Raw genomic sequence first — 24,146 nt, 5'->3', positions numbered from 1 at the left:
CCACCCTTTGAGTTGTTGTATGGTCGGAGGTGTCGCACCCCCATCTGCTGGGGAGAGGTGGGACAGCGGGTGATGGGTAGCACAGAGATTGTACTCCAGATGACCGAGCAGATTCAGCAGGTCAGACAGAGGTTGTTGACCGCGCACAGTCGCCAGAAGAGTTATGCGGACAGGCGACGATCCGAGCTCGAGTTTCAGGTTGGTGATCTTGTGCTCCTAAAGGTCTCTCCTTGGAAAGGAGTGATACGATTCAGGAAGAGGGGCAAGTTGGGACCCCGGTATATTGGACCCTTCAGGGTAATTGCTAGGGTAGGCCGGCTAGCCTACTGGTTGGATCTACCTGCTGAGTTGGGGCAGATCTATGATACCCTTCATGTCTCGCAGTTGAGGAAATGTATTGCCGACGAATCGGCAGTGGTGCCATTAGATGATATTCAGGTGGATGCAGGCCTGAACTATGTGGAGAGACCAGTAGCGATCAGGGATCGGAAAGTTAAGGTTCTGAGGAACAAGGAAGTACCCCTGGTACAAGTGCAGTGGCAACATCGGAAGGGGTCCGAGTCTGAGATGCGGGATCAGTATCCAAAGTTGTTTTCAGTATGAGACTTCGGGGGCGAAGTCTGATTCTAGTGGGGGAGAATTGTAACAGCCCGAAATCCAGGTATTCTTCTTTTGGCCTTGCATCTTGGTTAAGTTGTTAATTTAGGGTTTTCATGGTAGGTGGGTACGTTGGGCGTACAAGGTGTACGTTGCGCGTACTCGCGCACCTCATTTGGACGCGTTCCCCCTCAGGTACGCTGGGCGTACCCAAGGTTACGCATGGCGTAACTTGACCAGATCTAAAAACCCTAATCTCTTTGGAGGGCTATAAAAGGAATTTGTGGCTGGACTTCTCAGCCACCATCCCTCAGAGTGAAACCCTAAATAGTGTGTGCCTTCGTTCTTAAGCCTTTGTGTGTGCATTCTAAGCTTGGTGGTGCCATTCCAAGGTTGCAAAGGAGAAGAAGAGCTTATTGGAGAGGCTAGAAGTGGTGCTCAAGTGTAGATATGAGCTTTGCAAGGGTTAAAGCTTCATTATCAGGTAAAAAGTTCAGATCTTGTCACTTGGTACATGTTATATGCTTAAGGTATCATTTTCTAGGGTTTAAGTCCCAAAGGTGCAGACTTTTTGTGCAAATGGCCTCCATAAGCTTAGATACTTCATATTTATGATCTATTGGAGTTGTAAACTCATAAAATGACATCTTGGATGTGGATATTGCTCCATTCATGAGATCTAGGTCCTTGAGTTTAAATAGAATGTTGTTATGTGATGTTGGAGCCTTTATAGCCATGTCAAGGCTTAAAGGTCTCGACTTATGGGTTTAGACACACTAAAAGAGTCGGATGTAGAAGTTGGAGTAATGGCTTAACCGATTAAGACCAGAAATGAAGAGTGTCTGATTCTGATGGTTACGCTGGGCGTAACTTCCAGTACGCTGCGCGCACTGGGTGGAGACCCCGATCCAGGGGATTGGCAATGTACACCCCGCGTACATCTAGCAGTACGCCCCGCGTACTCTCAGGGTTGACTTTTGTTGACTTTTAGGGTTTTGGTCAACATGAGGACTTTAGGTCAAGGAAGGGTAAAATGGTCTTTTGCCCTCTAAGGAATGATGATAAGGGGTAAAGTTTTAGTAGTGGAAGTCTTTGTGTATTAAATGATATTTTTATGTTTAGGCGAGGTAGAGTCGTCGTTGGGATTCGGTGATAGCGAGGACGCGAGATCTTAGACTTTCCACGAGGTGAGTTTTCTCACTATACTGTACCCGGAAGGGTTTGACTGTGTGACCGGAAGGTCAGATATGTTATGAGATGTATGTATTATGTGTGAGAAGTTATTCGTTATATGTGCCATGTATGATATGCTTGATATAGGCCGGAAGGCATTATGCTATGGGCCGGAAGGCGAATATGTTATGGGCCGGAAGGCATTGTGATGTGGACCGTAAGGTTGAAGTGGGTAGGATCGGAAGGTTTACCTAGTCGGGACGGAAGTCCCCTGAGACACATGGACCGGAAGGTCAGGGCCTGGAAAGGCGTATGTGCGTAGGTTGTATTTTGGGGAACCCACTAAGCATTTATGCTTACAGTTGTTGTGTTATGTGTTTCAGGTACTAGCGAGGACCGTGGGAAGGCGTCGGCGTGATCGTACACATTGTCGGGGGAAAACTATTTTATGATCTTTGGGATGTATTTTGTTGTGACAATATTGTTTACGTTTGAATTTGAAATATTAATCGATGTTTTTGATGTTTACAAAAATGAAAATTTTGTTTTAAAATTTACGTCGTTACATGCTTAGACTTAATCATTACTTGTAAATGGATCTTTAAAAGGTAACAAATATGGATGTGAATAGACACATTTGATGGGTTTTGGTCATAAGACATCCTATGTGCTCATACAAACCCTAATGCTTGGATCTAGGTTTCTCTATTGTACATGCTTTGAATCCAAGACTATAAACCCTAATTCTAACATACATATAATCATATTAACATGAGAATAAGTTTATAGTGTTACCTTGATTGTTATGTAGCAATAACAATCACAATTCCTCCTTGAATTGACTTTGGAATGCTTAGAGTCACAAGTGTCACTCCTCTAATGGCTCACAAACACCATAAGCAAATGGAAAAGGTATAAGGAGAGAGGTGAGAGGTTAGAATTCGTATCTAGGACCTCTTGGGAAGGGATTCACGAATTCATGGCCCTAGGGGTGTTTATATAGGTGTAGAGATAGGGTTTCAGTCATTATCCTTATCTAGTTGATTATCCATTAAGCAACCAATAAGATAATCCTTGAATCCTTATCATACTCGAATTCTAAGGGATTTACACCTCAAATTCGTTCACCATATATATAAGATAATCCTTACCTTATTTTGTAACTATCACATAATTACAATTCAGCCCCTCTAGTTTAATTAATTACATTTGATCACAAAACTAATTCTTAATTAATTATTGACCAATATTAATTAAACAAATATGATTTCTCCTTTAATATATTATTCTTATAACATATTAATAAATCATATTATCCTCTCTCTCTTTATTCATTTCTCCAATCAAGTTGCTTTGGTGAAGGCAACCCAAAAGGACCATGCACCATCGGGTCAAGTACATACCAAAATAGTTATGGACTTAGACACGAATCCAACAACATTATCAAACCAAGACAGGTTGTGTAAGCTTATGAAGTTCATTTATGAACCAAGCATCTTGCAAATAATGGAATCCTGGTTTTAATGATAGAATTCAAGGATTTTTGAATTCCAAGAAATGAAGGTGGATCATGCATATGTCAAAGTTATACAGGGTATACTAGAAAAATTAGAGTTTTCCACCTCCCCCTCGTACGCCCAACATACTTCTCGTATGCCCATCATACAAGGCTACGAACCCGCGACCAATATTCACTTGTACTCTAAGCGTACACCAGAGGTACGCCTCGCGTACTAGCTTCACAGCTAGTACGCCAAGCGTAACTTGTTGTACGCCCCACATACTACTTACAAGGGCTATAATGCAATTATTTCAATTTCAAAGGTCAACAAGGAACATATTCATTTCTAAGCGTTAGATGTTCGATTTAGAAGTCAGATGTTGTTGTCATAAATCTTTATTGGGAAATAATATTTTAAATTATGAGATTGACCAATTATCCATGTCTCATGTTCACACGAATATATAGAACAAATGACTAACTAATCACTTATCTAAGGGATAAACTTAATTTAGATCAAGTGTTTCGCAATTGCATTGGATGACTAACTCTGTAACATCCCGTCTCCCAAGTATAATTTTTAGAAGCTTTGTATTCATTTTATTGAGGGAACTCGATGATTTGGAGGCCCCAACTCGTCGTGTCAAACCTAGTCAGCCCACATGATTTATGACTTCTACTCGATGAGTTGGAGGAACCCAACTCGACGAGTAGAGGTTGTGCATGGAAACCCTAATTTTTACGGTTGACACCCTATTTAAAGGACCTTAAGTCCTTTCCTTCAGCCTCCTTACCACCTTTTAACGGTCAGAAGCAACCATAATCAATCTAAACCCTATTATTGAGTGTGTGAGAGGCTATAGTGTGGTTTTGGTGCATTTGTTGAAGAAACTTGAAGATTAAGAAGCTTGGAATGGGAATAAGCTTGTAGATCCAGTATCTACATCGTATTGGCTTGCATTTGAAGGTAAAAAGTCCTTACCTTGACCTTCCATTTGTTAGATCTCTTCGTATGTGATAATATGATCATTTTGGTACAAAATGGGGTCACTTTCAGATTTGAGCTTGTTACAAGGGCATAGTTTCAGATCTGGACTCCTCTAGGTCTTTATGGACGTAAATCCCCAAGCTTAATGAAGCTTTGGCCCTTCTCCATGTCTAAAACCTTCTTCTAAGGCTAGTATGAGTGTTTTATCTTCATGGAGCCTTGCATGCACGTAAAGTTAGCAACTTTATGTGACAACAACACCCTAAGAGCCTAGATCTACAGTTTAGAGCTTAGGTTTCACATAAAAACATCTGAATGAAAATTAGACTAAAAGGGCTCGACGAGTTGGATAGCCAAATTGACGAGTTGAGATGGGTTTTCCCATCTTTTGGATTCTGCATGAACTCAGCGAGTTAGATAGGTAACTCGATGAGTTGGTTAGGATTTTCCCATCATTCTGGACACTACATGGACTCAACGAGTTGTCTAGAAATTCGGTGAGTCGACTAGGATTTTCATGATTTCTTGAGCCCTAAAGGAACTCAACGAGTCAATGAGCTACACTCGACGAGTGGGTCAACATGGACTGTTGACCTTGATCGTTGACTTTGACTTTGACCAAAGGTCGAGCAGTTGACTTCTGAGGGTACTTTGGTAATTTGAGTATTTATGGAAGTAGGTCATTGGTGGTTGTAGGTGTTGAAATTTAGAATCGTGCTTTAGGAGTTTGGTATTTCAGTTCTAATCGACAGTTTGAGGTGAGTCTTTCTCACTATACTCAAGGGTCGAAGGCACCAAGGCCGACCCTGTGGATTGTTATCTTGATTTATTGTTAGTATGCTGAGTTAGATCGGTATCCTGGTAGATAGGATGTTGCTATGCTTAGTGATCCGTAGACCGATTTCTTTGTATGTAGACTGTTATATGATTATTTGATATATGTGCACATGATTGATTGATGGATAAGGCTTATCTGCTTTGTGTGAGAGCCAACAAACCAGGGCATTCCAACCCGATGGTTGTGGGCCGAGAGTATTCCATCCCGAGGATGATTGGACTCATAGTATGTGGGCATTCCAACCCTATGGTTATGGGCCGAAGGTATACCATCCTAATGATGATTGGACGCATAATATGTTGGCATTCCAACTTGATGGTTGAGGGCCTGGGGTATTCCAACCCGATGGTTGATTGGACCCATAGTATGTTGTTTGTTATTATACGTGTGTTATTTGTTGTGCGGGTATTTTGGGGGAACTCACTAAATTCTTGGCTTACAGTTTTGGAATTGTTTCAGGTACTTTGGATGATCCCAGGAAGGCGAAGGCATGACCGTACACGTCCTCGTTTTATGATTATGATTTTTGGGATAACTCTGATATTGATTTATTTTGAAAACAATTTGTAAACATTATTGGTTTGGATGATTCTGCAAACAAATTTATGACCTTGGGTTTATTTTGAAAATTTTAAAATTTTTGTGAATTTTTATGGATGTTACAAACTCTTTGTTAGTTATTTAAGAAGTATTAAGGCCTTAAAAGTTAATGACTTGTCCAAGTGGGAGACTGTTGGAAATAGTGTCCAATATCATTAACTAGTAGGTAATATTTCTAAATAATAACAATGTTCTTTTACGTTGGCCTCATGACATAAATACCATTAAGGAAATGGAGAAAATAAGTTTTTACTTTATTAAGGAATTAAGAAATTAATTAGAAATTATTTTGGAAATTAATTAAATTGTTTTAACTAATTAAAGGGTTTTCATATTAATTAATCTGTCACAAGTAATATTTTTAGCTAGGAAATTCTATCCTCATGTACTCAAATTTTGTGTAATTTGTAACTTTAAGTTGATATTGTGCACTATGCTCATTCTAAGAACAACTATTTAAACCAAAACTCACTCGTGAAGTTCAAACCCTAATTCAATACATGTCATATACTCAACTGTGGGTTTGAAACCCTAATATCTCAGTTCAAACTCAGAATGGACCAGGTTCATTTTATTGGGTCTATTGGGCCAATAAACCTTCAAGTTAGGTATGTTGGACCAAGTAACCCTATTTGGGCTCTAATTGGACCTACATCCATCAAACCATAGCATTTTGGGCCATATTGGGCCTAAATTGTATCACTTGGTTTCTTGGACTTCATTGGACTGTAAACAAATTCCTTTAACATTTTTGGGTCGTAAACCATTATATAGGCCCAATGGGCCAAAAAATTCCATATTAGACCCTATAAATTTTGAATATATTCAATAGTGGCCCAAGCAATTCTTTTCTTTTCCTCTTTACTCCATTCTCGGTTTTACAAAAAATAAAATGTGTGATTATCCTAATGGTGACACCTAACCTTTGCATGGAGGATATCCATGCAATACCCACCAAATTTCTATGGAAAACCTCATGTTTCTAGATAAGTTATTTCCTCACCAATAACAAGATTAGTATATATATATATATATATATATATATATATATATATATATATATATATATATATATCTTCTCTCCATACCCTTGGTCATAAGGTCTTCATTACCCACAATCTTTATTTCAAACACCATATTCTCTCTTCTCTTCCTCTCTAGCACAAGGAAAGTCGTCTCTCTATTCCTCCAAATTCTCGTGGGTTTTAAGGATGCATCAAGAACTCTCCATCAAAGCTCCTTCATTCTTGGTTTGTAATTGAGAAACTCTATTACTTTTTATTCAAGTTTAATCTAGAAATATCTCCTTAAACCACTCTCATTTCGTGATTTAAGCTCCTAGAACCATCTTGGACTTGAAATTCTCTTCAAGAAATGATCTAGGCCGAGACCTCTCGATCTTCTTCACTAAAATTGAAACCATCAAACCAAAGTGAGTTCATACCCCCTATTTTTGGTTTTTCACTATGTTTTGGGGGAGAATACAAGTTGTTTTGTGTAGATCTATGTGTACATGCATGATTTTGTGTGTTTTTCATGATATAAGTGTTGGATTAGTGTCTAAGTCCATAACTAATTTGGTATGTACTTGACCCGATGGTGCATGGTCCTTTTGGGTTACCTTCACCAAAGCAACTTGATAGGATGAATTATGGAGAGAATGGATTAAATATGATTTATTAATATATTATTGGAATAATATATTAAAGGAGAAATCATATTGCTTAATTAATATTAGTCAATAATTAATAAGAATTAAGTTTGTGACTAAAAGAGATTAGTTAAACTTAAGGGACTGAAATTGTAATTATAAGATAATTACAATTGGGCTATGGATTGCCTTATATTATAAGGTTGGATGAGTTCTATGGGGAAACCGATTGGAAATCGTCCAAGGCCTTTAAGAAAAGGAGTCCATGGGTTGCTTAGGGCTTAAGCATCCAAATTAGGGTTTCCTTGTTAGATAACCCTATTAGCCCTACTATATATAGAACCCTGATACTCCAAAAATAGGGTGAACTAGTTGTCTAGGGTTTCCACACGTTTTTGAGAGCCTCCTTCTCTTCTCTTCTTCATCCTCTTGCTCTTGGTGTTTGTGAACCATTAGAGGAGTGACATTTGTGACTCTAAGCTTTCTAAAGTCATTACAAGGAGGATTTGAGATGGTTATTGCTACATAACAATCAAGGTATGATCTAACCCCTAATTATATGTTGTATTGATTATTATATGCTAGATCTAGGGTTTATAGTCTTGGATAAATTGCATGTACAATAGAGACACCTAGATCCAAACATTAGGGTTTGTATGAGCACATATGATGTTCTTATGGCCAAAACTCATCAATAAGAGTGATTATGTGTTATAAACTTCATGAACTCGAAAATATACAAGAATAGGATGATATTTGTGGACATAACACTTGATACAACATATTATGCAAAGAAAATGTTTAAAACATTGAAAGGTTGTTTAAAACTAAGAAAATTACATAAGAGGGCCAAAAATGACAAAATAATCAAAAAGTGAAGTTAGTATGCATAACTCATGGTTTTGAAAGGATTTATTTGAGTAAATATGGATCCTTATAGTATTTATGATTTTGTAAGGGCTAAAAGTGTAAAATTTCACCAATGGGCCTCATTTTGGGCTTTCACGATTTTGGGCTAAATTTGTAAATTTTTGGGCTTTTGTGGACTTAAGTGTCATTTTAGACAAATTTGAGCCAAAATGTAAATTTTCGGTTAAAAAGGGGTTGAAAATGTAAATTTGTTAAATCTTGGGCCAAAAAGATAAACTTATTCATAATTGGGTCGAGAATGTCAATTTTCATAAAATTGAGGCCAAAAGTGTTATATTTTTTTTTGACAAAAGTGGGGTTAAAAATGTTATTTCATGCGAATCAAACCCTTAAATGTAACTTTTTGTTTTAAAGGACCTAAAGTGTCATTTTTACTAAAAATGTGCCCTAAATGTGAAGTTTTGGTTTTAAAGGACCTAAAGTGTCATTTTTACTAAAAATGTGCCCTAAATGTAAAATTTTGGTTTTAAAGGACCTAAAGTGTCATTATTACTAAAAATGTGCCCCAATTGTAAATTTTCGGTTTTAAGGACCAAAAATGTCTTTTTACAAAAGTGAGCCATTTATTGTCATTTTTGGTAAACAACCAACATAACAACAAATGGAACAATTACGTCATTTACATGCTTTTTGGGCTGAAATATAATTACATGTTTAGTGGGCCTTAGTTGTCTTTTTACATGTTTATTGGGCATTCGTGGTCCATCTACATGCTTGTTGACTTCACACATTCACATACATACTCGTTAGGCTTTGAAAACTAAATACTTACACGGAAACAATATACAATGTGCAATTTCATATTCGCGTAAATTTAGTTAAGTATCTTGTGAGACACTTCGTTTGACACCTATCGAGTGTACAACCATAGCCTGTAGTTATAACTAGAGTCTCTTGGAGGGAGAGCGGGAGTTTGTGTATAGATCTATACGGGGGTGACACCCCACACCTGAGTTGTTCGCTACTGATAGACTAGGTCTGTCTAGGGTAACAAACCTTACCTTAAACACGTCGGCGTCTGAAAAACGTCATGACAGGCGGATTAGTCATTATCAAGTATGGTTATAACGACTGACATAGAGGAATTAACTCCATTATAAAATTTACAGGATATAACATATGTTGATACCACAGTAACATACACGCACTAGTACTCAGTCTTATGGTGTTGAGATCATAATGTTTTATAAATAGGCAACATCAGGTTGTTTGGGATCATTCACTTCGTTCACTCATAAACATTAATACACATGCATTAATACAAGATCGGACACAAACATTTCAAACCATTTTTTAGAAAATATCGGATTTTTGGTGTTTACAAAGTAGTACAAAATATTTTACTCAAACATGCTTATGAACCCACCAACATTATATATGTTGACCTTTTCAAATTAACTTGTATTCTCAGGAAATCGTTGAGCAGATTAGTCAGCAAGAATGCCTGGATATTTTGTTGTCTTTTGTTATCATCATATTTTGGATATTTTGGCATGTAATATTGAAATACAATATTTCATGTAAACAATAACAGGTGTATTATTACATGTGTGATGATGATGATGTTTTGTTTCAATTATATACACTATGATGATACTACAAGAATGAAGTCACTCAAGCCCCTTGACATTTCTGTCGTCTGGTTCGGGGATGTGACATAATCCAAGAGATTAACTAGAATATTCCATAAGTTCTTGGAGAGTTGATATGGACGATTTTTGCATGTTTTAGATAAGGATATGACAGGTTTCATATAAGGTACAGATAATCCTTAAGAGTTTGAAATCCTAAAGGATTTATCTAATGCCTATAAAGAAAGGGTTTGGGATAAAACCCTAGATGACTTTTGGAACCTCTAATTTTCATTACCTCCTCTCTCTTTCTTCTCTATTTATGAAAATCATTATCCCTCTCTAGGATTATAGGATTTTCGAATAAACCATAGTAGGGTTTTCTTTGTTTTTCTTTTGGAGTCTTTGGTATGACTACATTAAAAAAGTTCTACCTTAGGCTCTCTATCTATTGAAAGGTTATTGATAACATAATCTAATGATCAAGAGGTTAATAGTTCTTTCTTTTAGTTTGATTTTAAAGTACGTTGTTTAAACTAGTAAAACCTAGATTCTAGGATGCATGTGCATTTAGGTAAATCTTTTTATTATTCTACTACCTTTAGATATTGTACTTGATGCAATAAACCCCGAACATTATATGTAAAGTAACATGTTTTAATCTAAAGGTTTATAAAATGTGATAAAAAGTAAATCTTTATAAAATGTGTGTTACGATAAAAATTATGATCTGGGTTTAAAATGAAAGTTATGGATTTTGATTTAAAATAAAGGTTACATAATGTTTTTGAAATTTTGTTTTCAAACGTATTTATCTTACGAGACAAGTTTGTCTTACGTATTTTTCAAAGCTATCTAGTAAGACAAAAGCATTTAGACATTACATTCAATTTATGTCTTATATTTACAAATGTATTCTCTTTGATAGTTTTTGTAGCTCCTTACCCCAGTTTGGACTAGTCTTTATTATGTATTTGCAATAGTCTCTATTATGAATGTATTTTATTGATGTTAATCTCTATTGTAAAATCGATTATACTAATGGTATCAAAACCATAATTTAGGGAAATTGGGCAATGACTTGACACTCTTATGCTTAAATTGTGAAAGAAAAGAATAGAATGACAACTTAGAACCATTAATGTTAATGGTAACTATGTCCTATGTGCTTAGGAAATTTATTAGGAAAAGCATGAATTAAAATTTCTATATTAGTGCAAATTGCACACCTTAAATACAAGGTTAAGTAAGATGGAAAGTAGTACTAAAATTATGATGGTTATGTGTCATATCCTGAAACCTTCTAGGATTTATGTAAATATAGATTTCGTTGAATAAAAAAAATGTGAAAGTCGAATAATAAAAAGAACTTGTGTCATTATAATCATTAAGGTAAAGTAAGATCAGATAAAATGGATTATCCTAATGAAACATTTCATTTATATGTTTAAATTGTATCCAAAGATGGATGCATTTTATGCATTTATATATGAGTTGTCTCTATAACCGATTCAACCTAATTAGCAAAGAACCAATAAAAAATAATGTGAATTAATATAAAATCTAGTCGACTATAAACTATTTTATTTGTGCAATATCTCTTTACTTGTTGAAGCCACAACACTTGTTCGAGGTGAACCATAAGTTATTGTCAAAGGTCGAGACATAAAAAGGGCTTGAGAAGTACATTGTGTCCAACTGCTTTTGAATGGATGCAATCCGCCTATGTTTATATTCGAACATTCTCGATTACTAGATTTATGCTCATTGCCATAACTCATCTGCAAAACAAGTGACAGTGTTATTTGGCTAGGTATTATAGAAATGTATTTGCAAATAGTCCTACATTTGTTTTTATCTCTCTTTAGGATGACATATGTTACTATTTGAGTTGCATCAAATCTTCGAATCATGAGCCTAGTCTATATGACTGTACATAGTAACATACATCACTATTTTTTACACTAAAAACTATAAAAATAAAATGAGGGTGGGCATATATAGATTTCTAATCCTAATAAGCAATAGAGATTTAGGGTATGTTTTGTCCATAAATGTTAGATTTTTTTGGAAGGAATTGAAATGAGAGATTTCTTTCGTAACGTGTTTGGTTGGAAAACAGATGAAGTTATCTAGCTTATAGGTGTCAGCACAGTAACTAGAAGCTGAAAACAGTAGCTTTTGTTTGTATAAAAGTGATCGTCACAAGTATAGGAAGATTTTGAAAATGATCTTTTTAAGTGGATTAAGGATGTGTTGTGTAAATTCTTTAAACCACAATGATGCATTTTGTTAAATTTTTAAAAAGTTTGACTTAATATATGAATTGACCAAAATACAGGGACCAAAACTGTAATTTACTCTTATATCTAAATGGCTTATAGCTCCAAGGTATCGTTGATGGTCGAAAGCTGTTCTCAACTAAAGGTAAATATATGTATTTATTATGTTTGGATTAGTATAAAGAATATATGTGTTCACCGTTCTAAAAAAATTATATTTATTATGTTATCAAAAAATCATGTGTTTTAAAGACATCATATTACTTTTATTGATGTTTATGAAATTAATGTATGTATTTTGATTTCCGTCGTTCCAAAAAAATATATATGTATTTTGATGTTAATATAATTAGATTATAAAAATAGCTTCATAAATTAAAAGGAAAAAAGGGGTTTTGGTCAGTTAAGATAATTTGGACTAATAATTTTGAAAGGATCATGGTAAACCAAACAGAACGTAACAAATTAAAGGAATTGAATTTCATTCTAACTTATGTTTGTCAACCACGCGTGTAAAAGATCTTACAGACACATGAAGATATGTCACTATAACACAAACATTTACTTCAATTCCAGGTCATCTTTAGCTAATATAATCTTATGGAATTTAAAGTACATATAAAAAGTATTAATTGAAATATTAATTATAACAAATATTGGTATAATTAAATTTGATAAATATTAATTATATACAATATTATCATAATTAAATATAAAATGAATATTATTTATAATTAATGTTTATCATATTTAATTATGGTAATATTCATCATAACAATACTTCAATCAATGCTTCTTATATGTGCTCTTAAGATACATATTAAAAAATCCCTAATCTTATTCCACTTCTTTTATTTACATTGATCTTATTTCAAACAAAACTAATATGAAATACATGTTTTTTTAATGAATGTCTACTTTAAGTATGTTAAGTAACATATCCGTTTCTTGTTAGCACAAATATTATAGATTATTAGTATATTATAAAATATTAAAAGATCAAAAAGGAGTAAATAATAATTATTTTTTGAATAAGTTGACTCGTTAATCTACAAGTAACAATCTTTCTGAAACAACTCAATAATAGTTGGCTTATCTTAAATCAGCTTTATCAAAGGGGGAAAAAAAGCTCTATACTTCCATTTATTAAGGTTTACATATCAAAAGTTCAAGACAAATTCAAGATCTCAGGAGAAAGATGCAAGCTTTCAGAAGTAGTTAATTACCGAGTGATTGGGCATATCAAACATACTTGATCTGCGTTTTCCTTTCTCGTGTGCTTTGATTCTGATGAAATACTTCTGGGCATGGCTAGCGACTTGAGTTGGGGTTCTTGTTTTCACATAATTCTTCGAAATCCCTCTCCAGTCACCTTTTCCAAGCTTTTCTAAACCCATCAAGAATGATTTGTGCTCATCTCTTGTCCATGACAACCCTGATCAATGAAAATATAGCTAGATTAATGTACATAAGAAAGATGTTTAATTTAGAGATTTTATATATACTTTTTCTTTATGTTAGCATAGCATCATTATGTTATTCATAATGCACTTGTATGAAGATCCAACTTAAGTTAATGAACACATTGTGTGCTTTGAACAGATCAAGACCCACATGCAATTAAAGAGAAAACACATCATCAAAAAGAATAATCACATTACAACATAATACACTTGAAAAACAAACCTTTCTTCTTATCATGGATGTAGTGGCTAGATCCATTAGGAAGGCCATCCGACAGATACCCGTTATCCATGAAATCCGGGTCATAGTTGCATGCATCTAAAATACCCATGCTAATACTGGACCTACGAAGTGAATTGCCATTGCCATTAAGAAATCGATGGTCATGACCATCTTCTATCTCTAATTTCTCATTACTTTGATTCAGGTTTGGATCAATCTTCTCGCTAAAGAGCTTAAAACTAAAAGCTCTTCTATTGTTGCATGATCTATTAAATGAATTACCATTGCTACACAGATATTGATCTTCTTCTTTCTCGTTCTCTTTCACTTTCTCATGACCTTGACTTAAGTTTGGATCAATCCTCTCGCCATAAAGCTCAAAACTGTAAGTTCTAATTGAGCTATGACCAGCACCATGTGTACATCTGGATGATTGCCCTGTCATTATTAAGTTCCCCACAGCCCTCTCTCTAGATCTCTCTTTCTTTCTACAGACATTCAAATACATGAATTCATGTATATATAGGCGTATAAGTCAAACGAGATAAAACCTTAGAATATAATAAAATCTCTAATTTAAGTGTGTCATATCTATCATTAATAACTTTGATGATGATAAGGAGTAATTAAGGACATCTTGTTTTGAATTACTATTATATGACCTTAGCCGACTAAGTCAACCATCTTAGTTATAGACTTATAATAATAATACACTGGGAAGTAGATAACCCTTCTTTAAGGAAAAATTTTGCGTGGCTGATAATCGGCGATGGTATCAAAAACAGTACTAGAAGAGTTGAAGTGATCGTCTTTCTAATTCTACGACGAAAATACCCGGTTTAACTACTTGGAAAACAAAGGGTTTTGCCATAGAAAAATAACTATGGAAAATTTTCGTAAGTAATTATCTACATAATACCAACGGAATTCCTACGGAATGGGATGCTCTAAATTAATAACGAAATAACAACGGACGCACATATGTAAGTATTTCATTGGTAATTAGCTACAGAATAACTACGGAATAGCAACGGAAATAAAGCCCGTAGATATTCCGTAGGTAATTAGCTATAAAATAACTACAGACTACCCACAAAAAAAAAATAGCTACATAATAAGTACGAAATATCAACGATTTTAAATTTTTATTATTGTTATTGTTGTTGTTGTTGTTGTTATTATTATTATTATTATTATTATTATTATTATTATTATTATTATTATTATTATTATTATTATTATTATTATTCAAGTCTTCAATTTTTTTGATCATTTTGCTTTAAATATGTAAAACACAAAAAAAAATCATAATAATAATAATAATAATAATAAACATAATGATAATATATAATAATCGTAACAAATATGTTTAACACACAAATAAATGAACAAATGAAAAAAAAACAACGTTTAATACATCAATAAGGTAAAATAATATACATTTAATGTATGAATAATGAAAAATGATGATAATTAGAGGAAAGATATATATTTGTATAAGTAAGTGTATGTACGTATTTATTTATGTATGTATGTATGTAAGTATATGTATATATATTTATGTATGTTTATGTATGTATATGTGTGCTTATATATATATATATATATATATATATATATATATATATATATATATATATATATATATATATATATATATGTGTGTGTGTGTGTGTGTATGTATGTGTATGTATTTGAGTATGTATGTGTATGTGTATGTATGTATGTATGTGTATCTATGCGTATACATTGATATGTTTATTTTTTTAGTGTAAAGTATTAATTTGTTTAGGGTTTAATTAAGTAGAATGATAGATTAAATGTTGGTTATAGATCGAAATGACATCAAATTATTATGCATATCAAAAGTTATTATTGTACATTGTTATTATGAGTAGTGTGTTCTTATATTGAATTAAAAGTAAAGTACATTGCTATCATGGTTTAACGTTGAATTATATTTACTAATTTTATGTGTTTGTCTTGCTATTTTTAGGTAAATGAGTTGCGACAAAAAGTATCAAACATGCAACAAGCCATTGATGAAAAGCAAAGTCAAATGGATTTGCAAATGCAACAAATTGGCGGCCTTTATGAAACAAATCAATTCATCCGATAATCCACCAAGTAATTCTTAGTTTTTGTTTTAGAACACTAAATGAATGTTATGTTATTGATTAGTTCTTAGCTTTTGTCATGGTATTGTAATGACATTTTGAGTATTTGAATATATGAATGGTATGTTAATGACTATTTTAATGGTAATGAATGTAATGGTATTTGACTATTATTTTAATTATATATTTGGTTTTTTTAGTAGAAAATTTGGATATTTTTTAAATTATAAATTTAATATAGCAATAGATTTTTGGCTGAATTGTAGGAAATAAATATTCTGTAGGAATTATAAATTTAATATAGCAATAAAAACTGGTAAAAATATCATAGAAAATTTGTAGGAAATAAATATTATGTAGGTATTCGGTAAGAAATGAAATCTAATAAAGTTTGTAGGTAATCTGTAGCAAAAGCAGTTGGTAGGTATTCCGTAGGAAAATATGTTGGTAGGCAATCTGTTAGAAAAGTAGTTGGTAGGTATTCTGTAGGAAAATCAATTTGTAGGTATTTTGTAGGAAAATAATTCGTATGTATTTTGTAGATATTTCGTAGGTAAATAACACGTAGGTAATCTGTAGGTACTCTGTAGTTAACGTGTTCCGTAGGTAAATTTGTAACAGAATATTCCGTAGAAATGCGTAGGAATGTTTGTAGCTAATTTGTAGGAAAAAATTACCCACAAGGGTTATCCCTACAACCCGTTTTTTGTAGGAAATCTGTACGTAAGACCTTGTTCCTACGGATTTCCTACCAATTTTGCTATAGGTAATTACTTAGTTTTCTAGTACTGTAAATTTAATACAAGGGTTTTTAAATTGAACTTATTTATCAAAAACGTTAGTTAACAAAAGATAAATGCCCTATATCAATTATTTTACAAATTGATAAATAATACACAGTGCTATCTTTATTTATTTTAGGTTACAGGTACAAAATAAAATAATTAACAATGGCTTTTGAAAAAAGGATATATTTATGTTATACGTCGTTATCTTTCGTTAAATTTGTTTATTTGCTAAATGTGTTCTAATTTTTATGGAATATTGCTGATATGGATTTGGATAGGTGGATATAATAAAAATTTCTGGTTAATTTTTTTTGTTGTTGTGTAAATATAATATATCTAACTTTTATAATTAATAAAGAATTGCAAATGCTATAATGTCATTACTCATTATATATAGGAGCTAGAAAAAAATTATAAGCAGTATCATTATGTAGGTATATTCTTTAATGTCATAATATATAGGAGCTAGAAAAAAAAAATTATAAAAAATGTGTCATGCATGTCGTCTATATTGGTGTCAACCTATATATTGTTTCTAAAAGCCATAATGCATATGTTGCCTCTATTGATGTTTTCGTTGAAAAAGAAGAGTTTGCAGTTTTCCCCTACTTTTTAATGTATTGCGAACTCTTTTTCAACGGTGACATTAACAGAATGTACTTGATATTTTTTGATATTTTTTTTAGAAAGTCTCAAAATTTTGGTCGAGTTTACGTTTTACTTTAAAATTCTTATCTTGACAAAATTGCAAAAATTGTTCATGTGGTTGTCAAAATTCTGCAACTTTAGTCCAATAAAGTTTGATGGTGCATCAGTAGTCCAATTTTGAATACCTTGTGTGATTTTGGTCCATATGATTTAAATTTATTGTCGTTTTGGTCCATACCCTACCCGAAATGATGAATATGCGTTTAAATTATTATTTTTAATTTCTTTTAACTATTTATTATTATTCTAATTAAAAATAAAAAAATAAAAAAAAAATCCTACCCACCCATCCCGTCTTCCCTTATACCTTTATCTCTTGAAAAAAAAACCATTGTGCATTCCAAGAGCCAACAATCGTCTGATAACCACAAACCGTCCCCTTCAAGATCCACCACCATCAGACCCACTTTTCGGACACTCGCCACCGTCATTGTTAGACCACCATTGCTCCCTTCGCTTTCTCCAACAGTTGTACCAGAAAAAGAATGAGACAAAGAGGCAAAAAAAACCTTAGGATTTCCCTTCTTCGATGGAGATATATTCTTTTCAGAATCCAGATGTAGGGTGTACCCTTCTCCATATTGGAGATTATCGGAGTTCAGATGTAGGTAGTGGTGGAGGCTGAAAATCCTAATCGTTGAAAGGAGGTCTGTAACAACCATAAAATTCGTAAAAATTTAAAACTTTTTCAAGCATTCAAAAACTATTACTTATTACAAAATGCTTTCAAAATAGTTTCATATCAGAGAATCCCATAAATCAAAATCATAAAATGTGAGGAGGTGCACGATCAAACCTTCGTCTTCCTACGATCATCCGAAGTACCTAAAACAAAATCCAAAACTATAAGCCTGAAGCTTAATAAGTTCCCCAAAAATACCAACGTCATACAAACGAAAACAATATCATAACAAACAACATGCATATATAGTCTTCAATATGACTGGACCACCCTTGTCAGTCCTTCAGTCTATCAGGCCTACTCTCAGAACCTTCAACATGTTTGGTCTGTCCTCCCGGGCCTTCAGCCTGTCTGGACCGTTCTCAGGGCCTTCAGCCTGACTGGTACACCCCGATGGGCCTTCAGTCTATCCGAACCGCCCTGGGTTTGTTAGCCTAGAGCACAAAGCAGGACCGCCTCAACCCACCCGCCATCACATAATTAACACATAAATATCATATGCTAGCTAGCATGTACAGACAGTCATACAAATCTACATATCACTAATCATAACATCATCCTATACACTAGGATACCGATATAACAAATCATGGAATGTAACATCATCCTAGATATCAGGATACCATCCAAAAGGGTCGGTATTGGTGCCTTTGACCCTGTTAGTATAGTGAGGAAAACTCACCTCACAAGTAGTGCTGAAGTGGACTGAAAGTCTTCGATCGCTGTCTCACATAAAATCCCAAACTATACAAAATAACGAATACTAAGTCAACTGTTGGAATATCAATCTTGACCAAGGGTCCAACCTAGGGCAATAATCCATTTTGCCTTTTCTCTAATTTGGGCCAAGGCTCAATTCCAAATCCATGATCCAAAAGGTCCAAATACACAAGGCCCATTATTGGCCCAATTTTCCAAATTAGGCCCAACTCTTTAATTGGGCCTCACCCTAAGGCCCATTTCCATATTTGGCCCAAAATACTTTTATTCAGAAAGCCTAGCAAAGGCCCAAACCATAATGACCCAAAAGTGGCCCAATCTGAAACCCAAATCGTAAAAGCCCATCAGAGGGTGTACGATGGGCGTACTTTGCCTTGTGTTGACCATCATCGAGGTGGTTGACTCAGTACGTTGGGCGTACCATGTTTTACGTGGGGCGTAAGCGACCTTTACCAAAAACTCTAGTAAGTGCTTAATGGCTTAAGCACTTAAGCTCCCACTCCATATCCATTGACTATATGAACCTTAGAACCATAAAGTCTTGAACTTTCAGACTTTGTACGTCCAAAAAGCCCTTAATTCATGGTCTTGATCCATTAAGACCTTTCTACTTCATGCATGGAACACTTCTAGCCATTGGGACATCATTTTTATCATTTAGAACCCTTCTTAGGGTCTAAAAGGACAACTTATCACGTTCAAAACAAAACATGCACAAACTTAGGACTTTTTGGGACAAGAAATGTGACATAAAGCTATTAAGGCAAGATCTACATCATACAAGCATAAAGGTAGGAGCTTTTTACCTCCTGGAGCTTTTAGAGAACAAGATAACCTCAGATCTTCAAGCTTGCCTCAATTTCCAACACCTTGATGCAATACCTTCTTCTTCAACTACTCAAAACACACACTTTTAGCTCACACATTCAAGTGAGGGGTTAGGGTTTGGGGAAAACGGCTCAAAGCTATGGATCCTGAAATGATGGAGGGTTATGAGCTCATAAGGACATTTATATAGTACCTAAACCCTAAATATTAGGGTTTTCTCCTGACGTGAGTACGCCTAGCTTACACAAGTGTACGCCTAGCGTATTAGGGTGCGCCTAGTATGCTTAGCGTACCCTTATGTACATGCAATGTATTCCTCCTGGTCCAAAATTGAGTTATTAGCCATTAGGACATCAAATGGCTATATCCTCCCAACCCTAAGGACTAAAAATAACAATGATAATAATAAGGAAAAGATTCGAAAATACTTGCAAAATCTTGGCATGTTACAACTCTCCCCAACTTGACCTAGAATTCATCCTCGAAGTCTATTGTAGCAAATAGATCCGGATAATGCTCCCGCATCTCGGACTTCGACTCCTAAGTCCACTCAGATCCCTTTCGATGCCGCCATTGTACCTTTACTAGAGGTATTTCCCTTTTGCGTAGAACCTTTATCTTCCTCTCCAATACCGCCATCGGCTACTCAACATAATTCAGGCATTTATCGACCTGAATGTCATCCAAGGACACAACCACATCCTCGTCCAATATGCACTTCCGCAATTGTGAAACGTGGAAAGTGTTATGAATCTGACGGAGTTCCTCCGGAAGATCCAGTCTCTATGCCACCTTGCCAACCCTAGCAATAATCTGAAACAGTCTAGTAAATCGGGGACCCAACTTTCCCCTCTTCCTAAAGTGGATTACACCTTTCCAGGGTGAGCGCTTCAGCAATCCCATATCGATGACCTGAAACTCCAACTCGGATCGGCGTCGGTTGGCATAACTTTTCTGCCAACTATGAGCAGTCTGCAACCGCTATCTGATTTGCTGAATCTTCTCGGTGGTCTGTAGAACCACCTCAGTCCGACCCATGACCCTATGGCCAACCTTGCCCCAAAAAATTGGGGTACAACACCTCCGCCCATACAACAGCTCGAAAGGTGGAGCACCAATGTTAGAATGAAAGTTGTTTTTGTAGGAGAACTCTGTAACGGATATGTGGGAATCCCAGCTCCCACTGAAGTCAATGACGCAGGCCCTCAACATATCCTCGAGGGTCTGAAATGTCCTTTCACTCTGGGCGTTTGTTTGTGGATGCTAAGTGGTGTTGAAATGCAGTCTCGTGCCTAGTTCCTCATGGAACTTCTGCCAGAAACAGCAGGTGAATCGGACATCCCGATCTGACAAAACAGAGACTGGCATCCTGTGGCGAGCAACAATCTTTCAGATATACACATCGGTTAGCTTCTCAGTCGATGAACTCTCCCGAATAGCCAAAAAAATGGGCGTACTTAGACAATCAATCCACGATGACCCATATAACATCATATCCCTTCGCCACCCTCAGCAACTTGGTAATAAAGTCCATCGTGATCTGCTCTCATTTTCACATGGGAATCTCCAGAGGCTAAAACTTACCATGCAGCCTCTAATGCTGTCACACCCCCGAACCAGACGGTGGAAACATCCGAGGGCTGTAGTGACTCAATTGAATACCATCACAGTGAATATACATGAAACATAACATCATTCATCACCATGCATTGGAATAGTACAACTGGTAGTGTTTACATTTAGTACATTGTTTCAAAACATTACATTCCCAAAAAGTAGATTGTTCGATACTAGTTAAACAAACAACAAGATATCACTGAGTATATTTTTCCCTTCGATTTACCTGTTACCTGATAATACAAGCATTTTGAAAAACGTCAACATATGGAATGTTGGTGAGTTCATAAGTAATGTTTGAAATATAATGTTTTGTATTGTTTTGAAAATCGTCAGAAAATCCGATATTTTCTGTAAAAAAAAATATCGTATAAAAAGTGTGAAGATCCGTAAGTATGCTTGTTTGTTGCTATAAATGTAATAAAAATTGTTATACTTGGTATGCATCTCGTAGGTGTATGAATTGAAAACCCTAGGAAAACCTTATGTTTTCCTAACACTTTGAATTACGCGTTTTATATTTTGTTGTATCGTTGCGACGTCTGTATTTGATGAGTCCAGGTGACATTGGATTAATTATGGATTGTGAATTGTTATAAGCACGCATTAATGAAAACGACTAGTTTACAACTATACGAACGATTCCTTAGGCGTTGTCCGTATTATTCACTTAATCCAACCACCCCGACTTCTCATAGCCCCACGATCGAGGAGGAAAGAGGGTACGAAACCCCGATATTTCCATAAGTCGTTCAAGGCTATCGTGAATGCGAAGGGCCCTTGGCTTGACCTGCATTTGTGAATTCTCGACTTTACTAGCGGTACCAAAGGACCCTTGGGGCCCAACAACACAAAAGCCATTGAAAGTCCTTTTACACGGAATTAGATCATATAAGACCCAACAACATGTAAGCGAGTTCCCTTCGAGCCTAAAGATCATGTCATTGGGCTAGCTAGGCCCAACAAGCACAATTTGAAACTTTCAAGCCCAAAGATGGTGTATCGACATCTGGTGTATTCCCACGTGTGTATTGAATTCCCGAAATTTCTGCGTGTGTATTGACGTATCGTCGTATTATTATTGTTGGGTTCGTTGTGGATTCGAGACCGAATCAATTCATTTGGTAACGATTTTGGTGTTGAAGGTGTATTATATTTCACCGGTAGTTGTGGTACTAGTATTTTATCATAACAGATTTATTATTTCAAAACACTAAAATTTTTCTTTTTTGCAACCCCTTTCTTTTGGATAAATTACAATTTTTGGCCCTTTGTATGATAGAATTTCCCATTTTAGTCCTTAAACCATTTTTCTTGACACTATAGTATCAAAACTTGTAGAAAAGACATTTTTCAGCTCAAATTTATTTGAAAAACAGTTTTATTCCCTCAAATGAAGTTTTCTCGGCTGAAACCTCAATTTTTCGCAATTTTTACACTTTTCGCCCACAATAGAAAATTTTTGCATCTTTGGTCCTTATTATATGTGAAAAGCATTTTTAACCCTTGAAATGGACTTGGTACACTAATAGTCCCTGTTTTACAGAAAAGTGCAGTTTCAGCCCCTCTAAATTAAAAATCTCGCAATTTGGGCTTTATTGGGCCGAAAAGTTCATTTTTGGCCCATTAAGTTTAAAAATTCACATTTTAATCCATCAAAAGAGTAAATTTTCAGAAAATACATTTTTGAATCTGTTTTGACTCATCTCAACCCTTAGAATTTGTATTTTGTCATTTTAGGCCCTTTAGTTTTATATTTTTAGCATTATGAGCCCAAAAATGGGTTTTAAGCCCAATGAGGTTCATATTAATCAACTTGGTTATTTTTCTAGAATTGATTTGTATGAAATAATATAAGTTGTACTTATTTCATTCAACATATTGTAGATATCGGTTTCTAAACTCATTTTGACTAGATCCAACACCACAATCACATAGAACAAATATATAAGCATAGAAATCACACAAAGCATACATATACTCATAGATCTACACATTTGCTTGTATTCCCCCCCCCCCCCCCAAAAAAAAAAAAAACTTATAAAAACCGAAAAATAGGGGGTATGAAACTCACCTTTTCTTGTGGTTTCGATTTGAAGAAGAAAGAGAAGAGTTTGTTGCTATTTCGGCCCTAGCAACCTTTCCTTGGAAGATCTTGCATTTAAGGAGCTTCTAAGGTGCAAGATCACAAGATTAAATGAATTTAGAAGAGATTTTGATGAAGTGAAGTGAGTTAGATCATAAGTTAGCCATTAACTTACCTTAGGTGATGAATTACTTTATGAAGATCCTTAGACTTCAAGCCAAATTTTCGAGATTTTGGATGCAGAGAGTGGATGATTCTTGAGTAATTTAGAGAGAGTTTTGTGAGGTGTGTGTGTTCATTTCTTGCTCTCGGCCAAAGGAAAAAGAGGGAGAAAGAAATAGATCTTGAAGTGATATGTGCATGGAAATATGAGATAAGATGCATGGAAAACCAACATGTAAAAATGAGGTGGCTACAAAAGTCAACTCTCCCTTTTTACATGGGCTTTGGCCGAGAATTGGAGAGGGAGAGAAAAGAATTTGGGCCTTGCATGCTTAAGCCTTTTTCATGTTTATGTTAAGTGGTGTTTGGTCCAAATAACCATAGATATGATTCTTATGACCTATTAGGGCTACATTAGTTAAATATGGCCCAAAATGGTTCATATAATTGATTTATTTCATTCTAGGCCCAATATGGCCTAAAATGTTGAAATAAATGGAAGTGGGTCCAATTAGAGCCCATTTAAGGGTTCTAAGCCCAAGATAGTCAAATTGGAAGTTTATTGGTCCATTGGGCTCAATAAGGAAGTCCTAGTCCAAAATGGACCTAAACAAGAACTTC

Source organism: Lactuca saligna, chromosome 8 (genome assembly GCF_052625555.1).
Source record: "Lactuca saligna cultivar CGN05327 chromosome 8, ASM5262555v1, whole genome shotgun sequence".
NCBI lineage: Eukaryota > Viridiplantae > Streptophyta > Magnoliopsida > Asterales > Asteraceae > Lactuca > Lactuca saligna.
The sequence above is the reverse complement of the archived record's forward strand: the minus strand, read 5'-3'. Positions refer to the sequence as shown.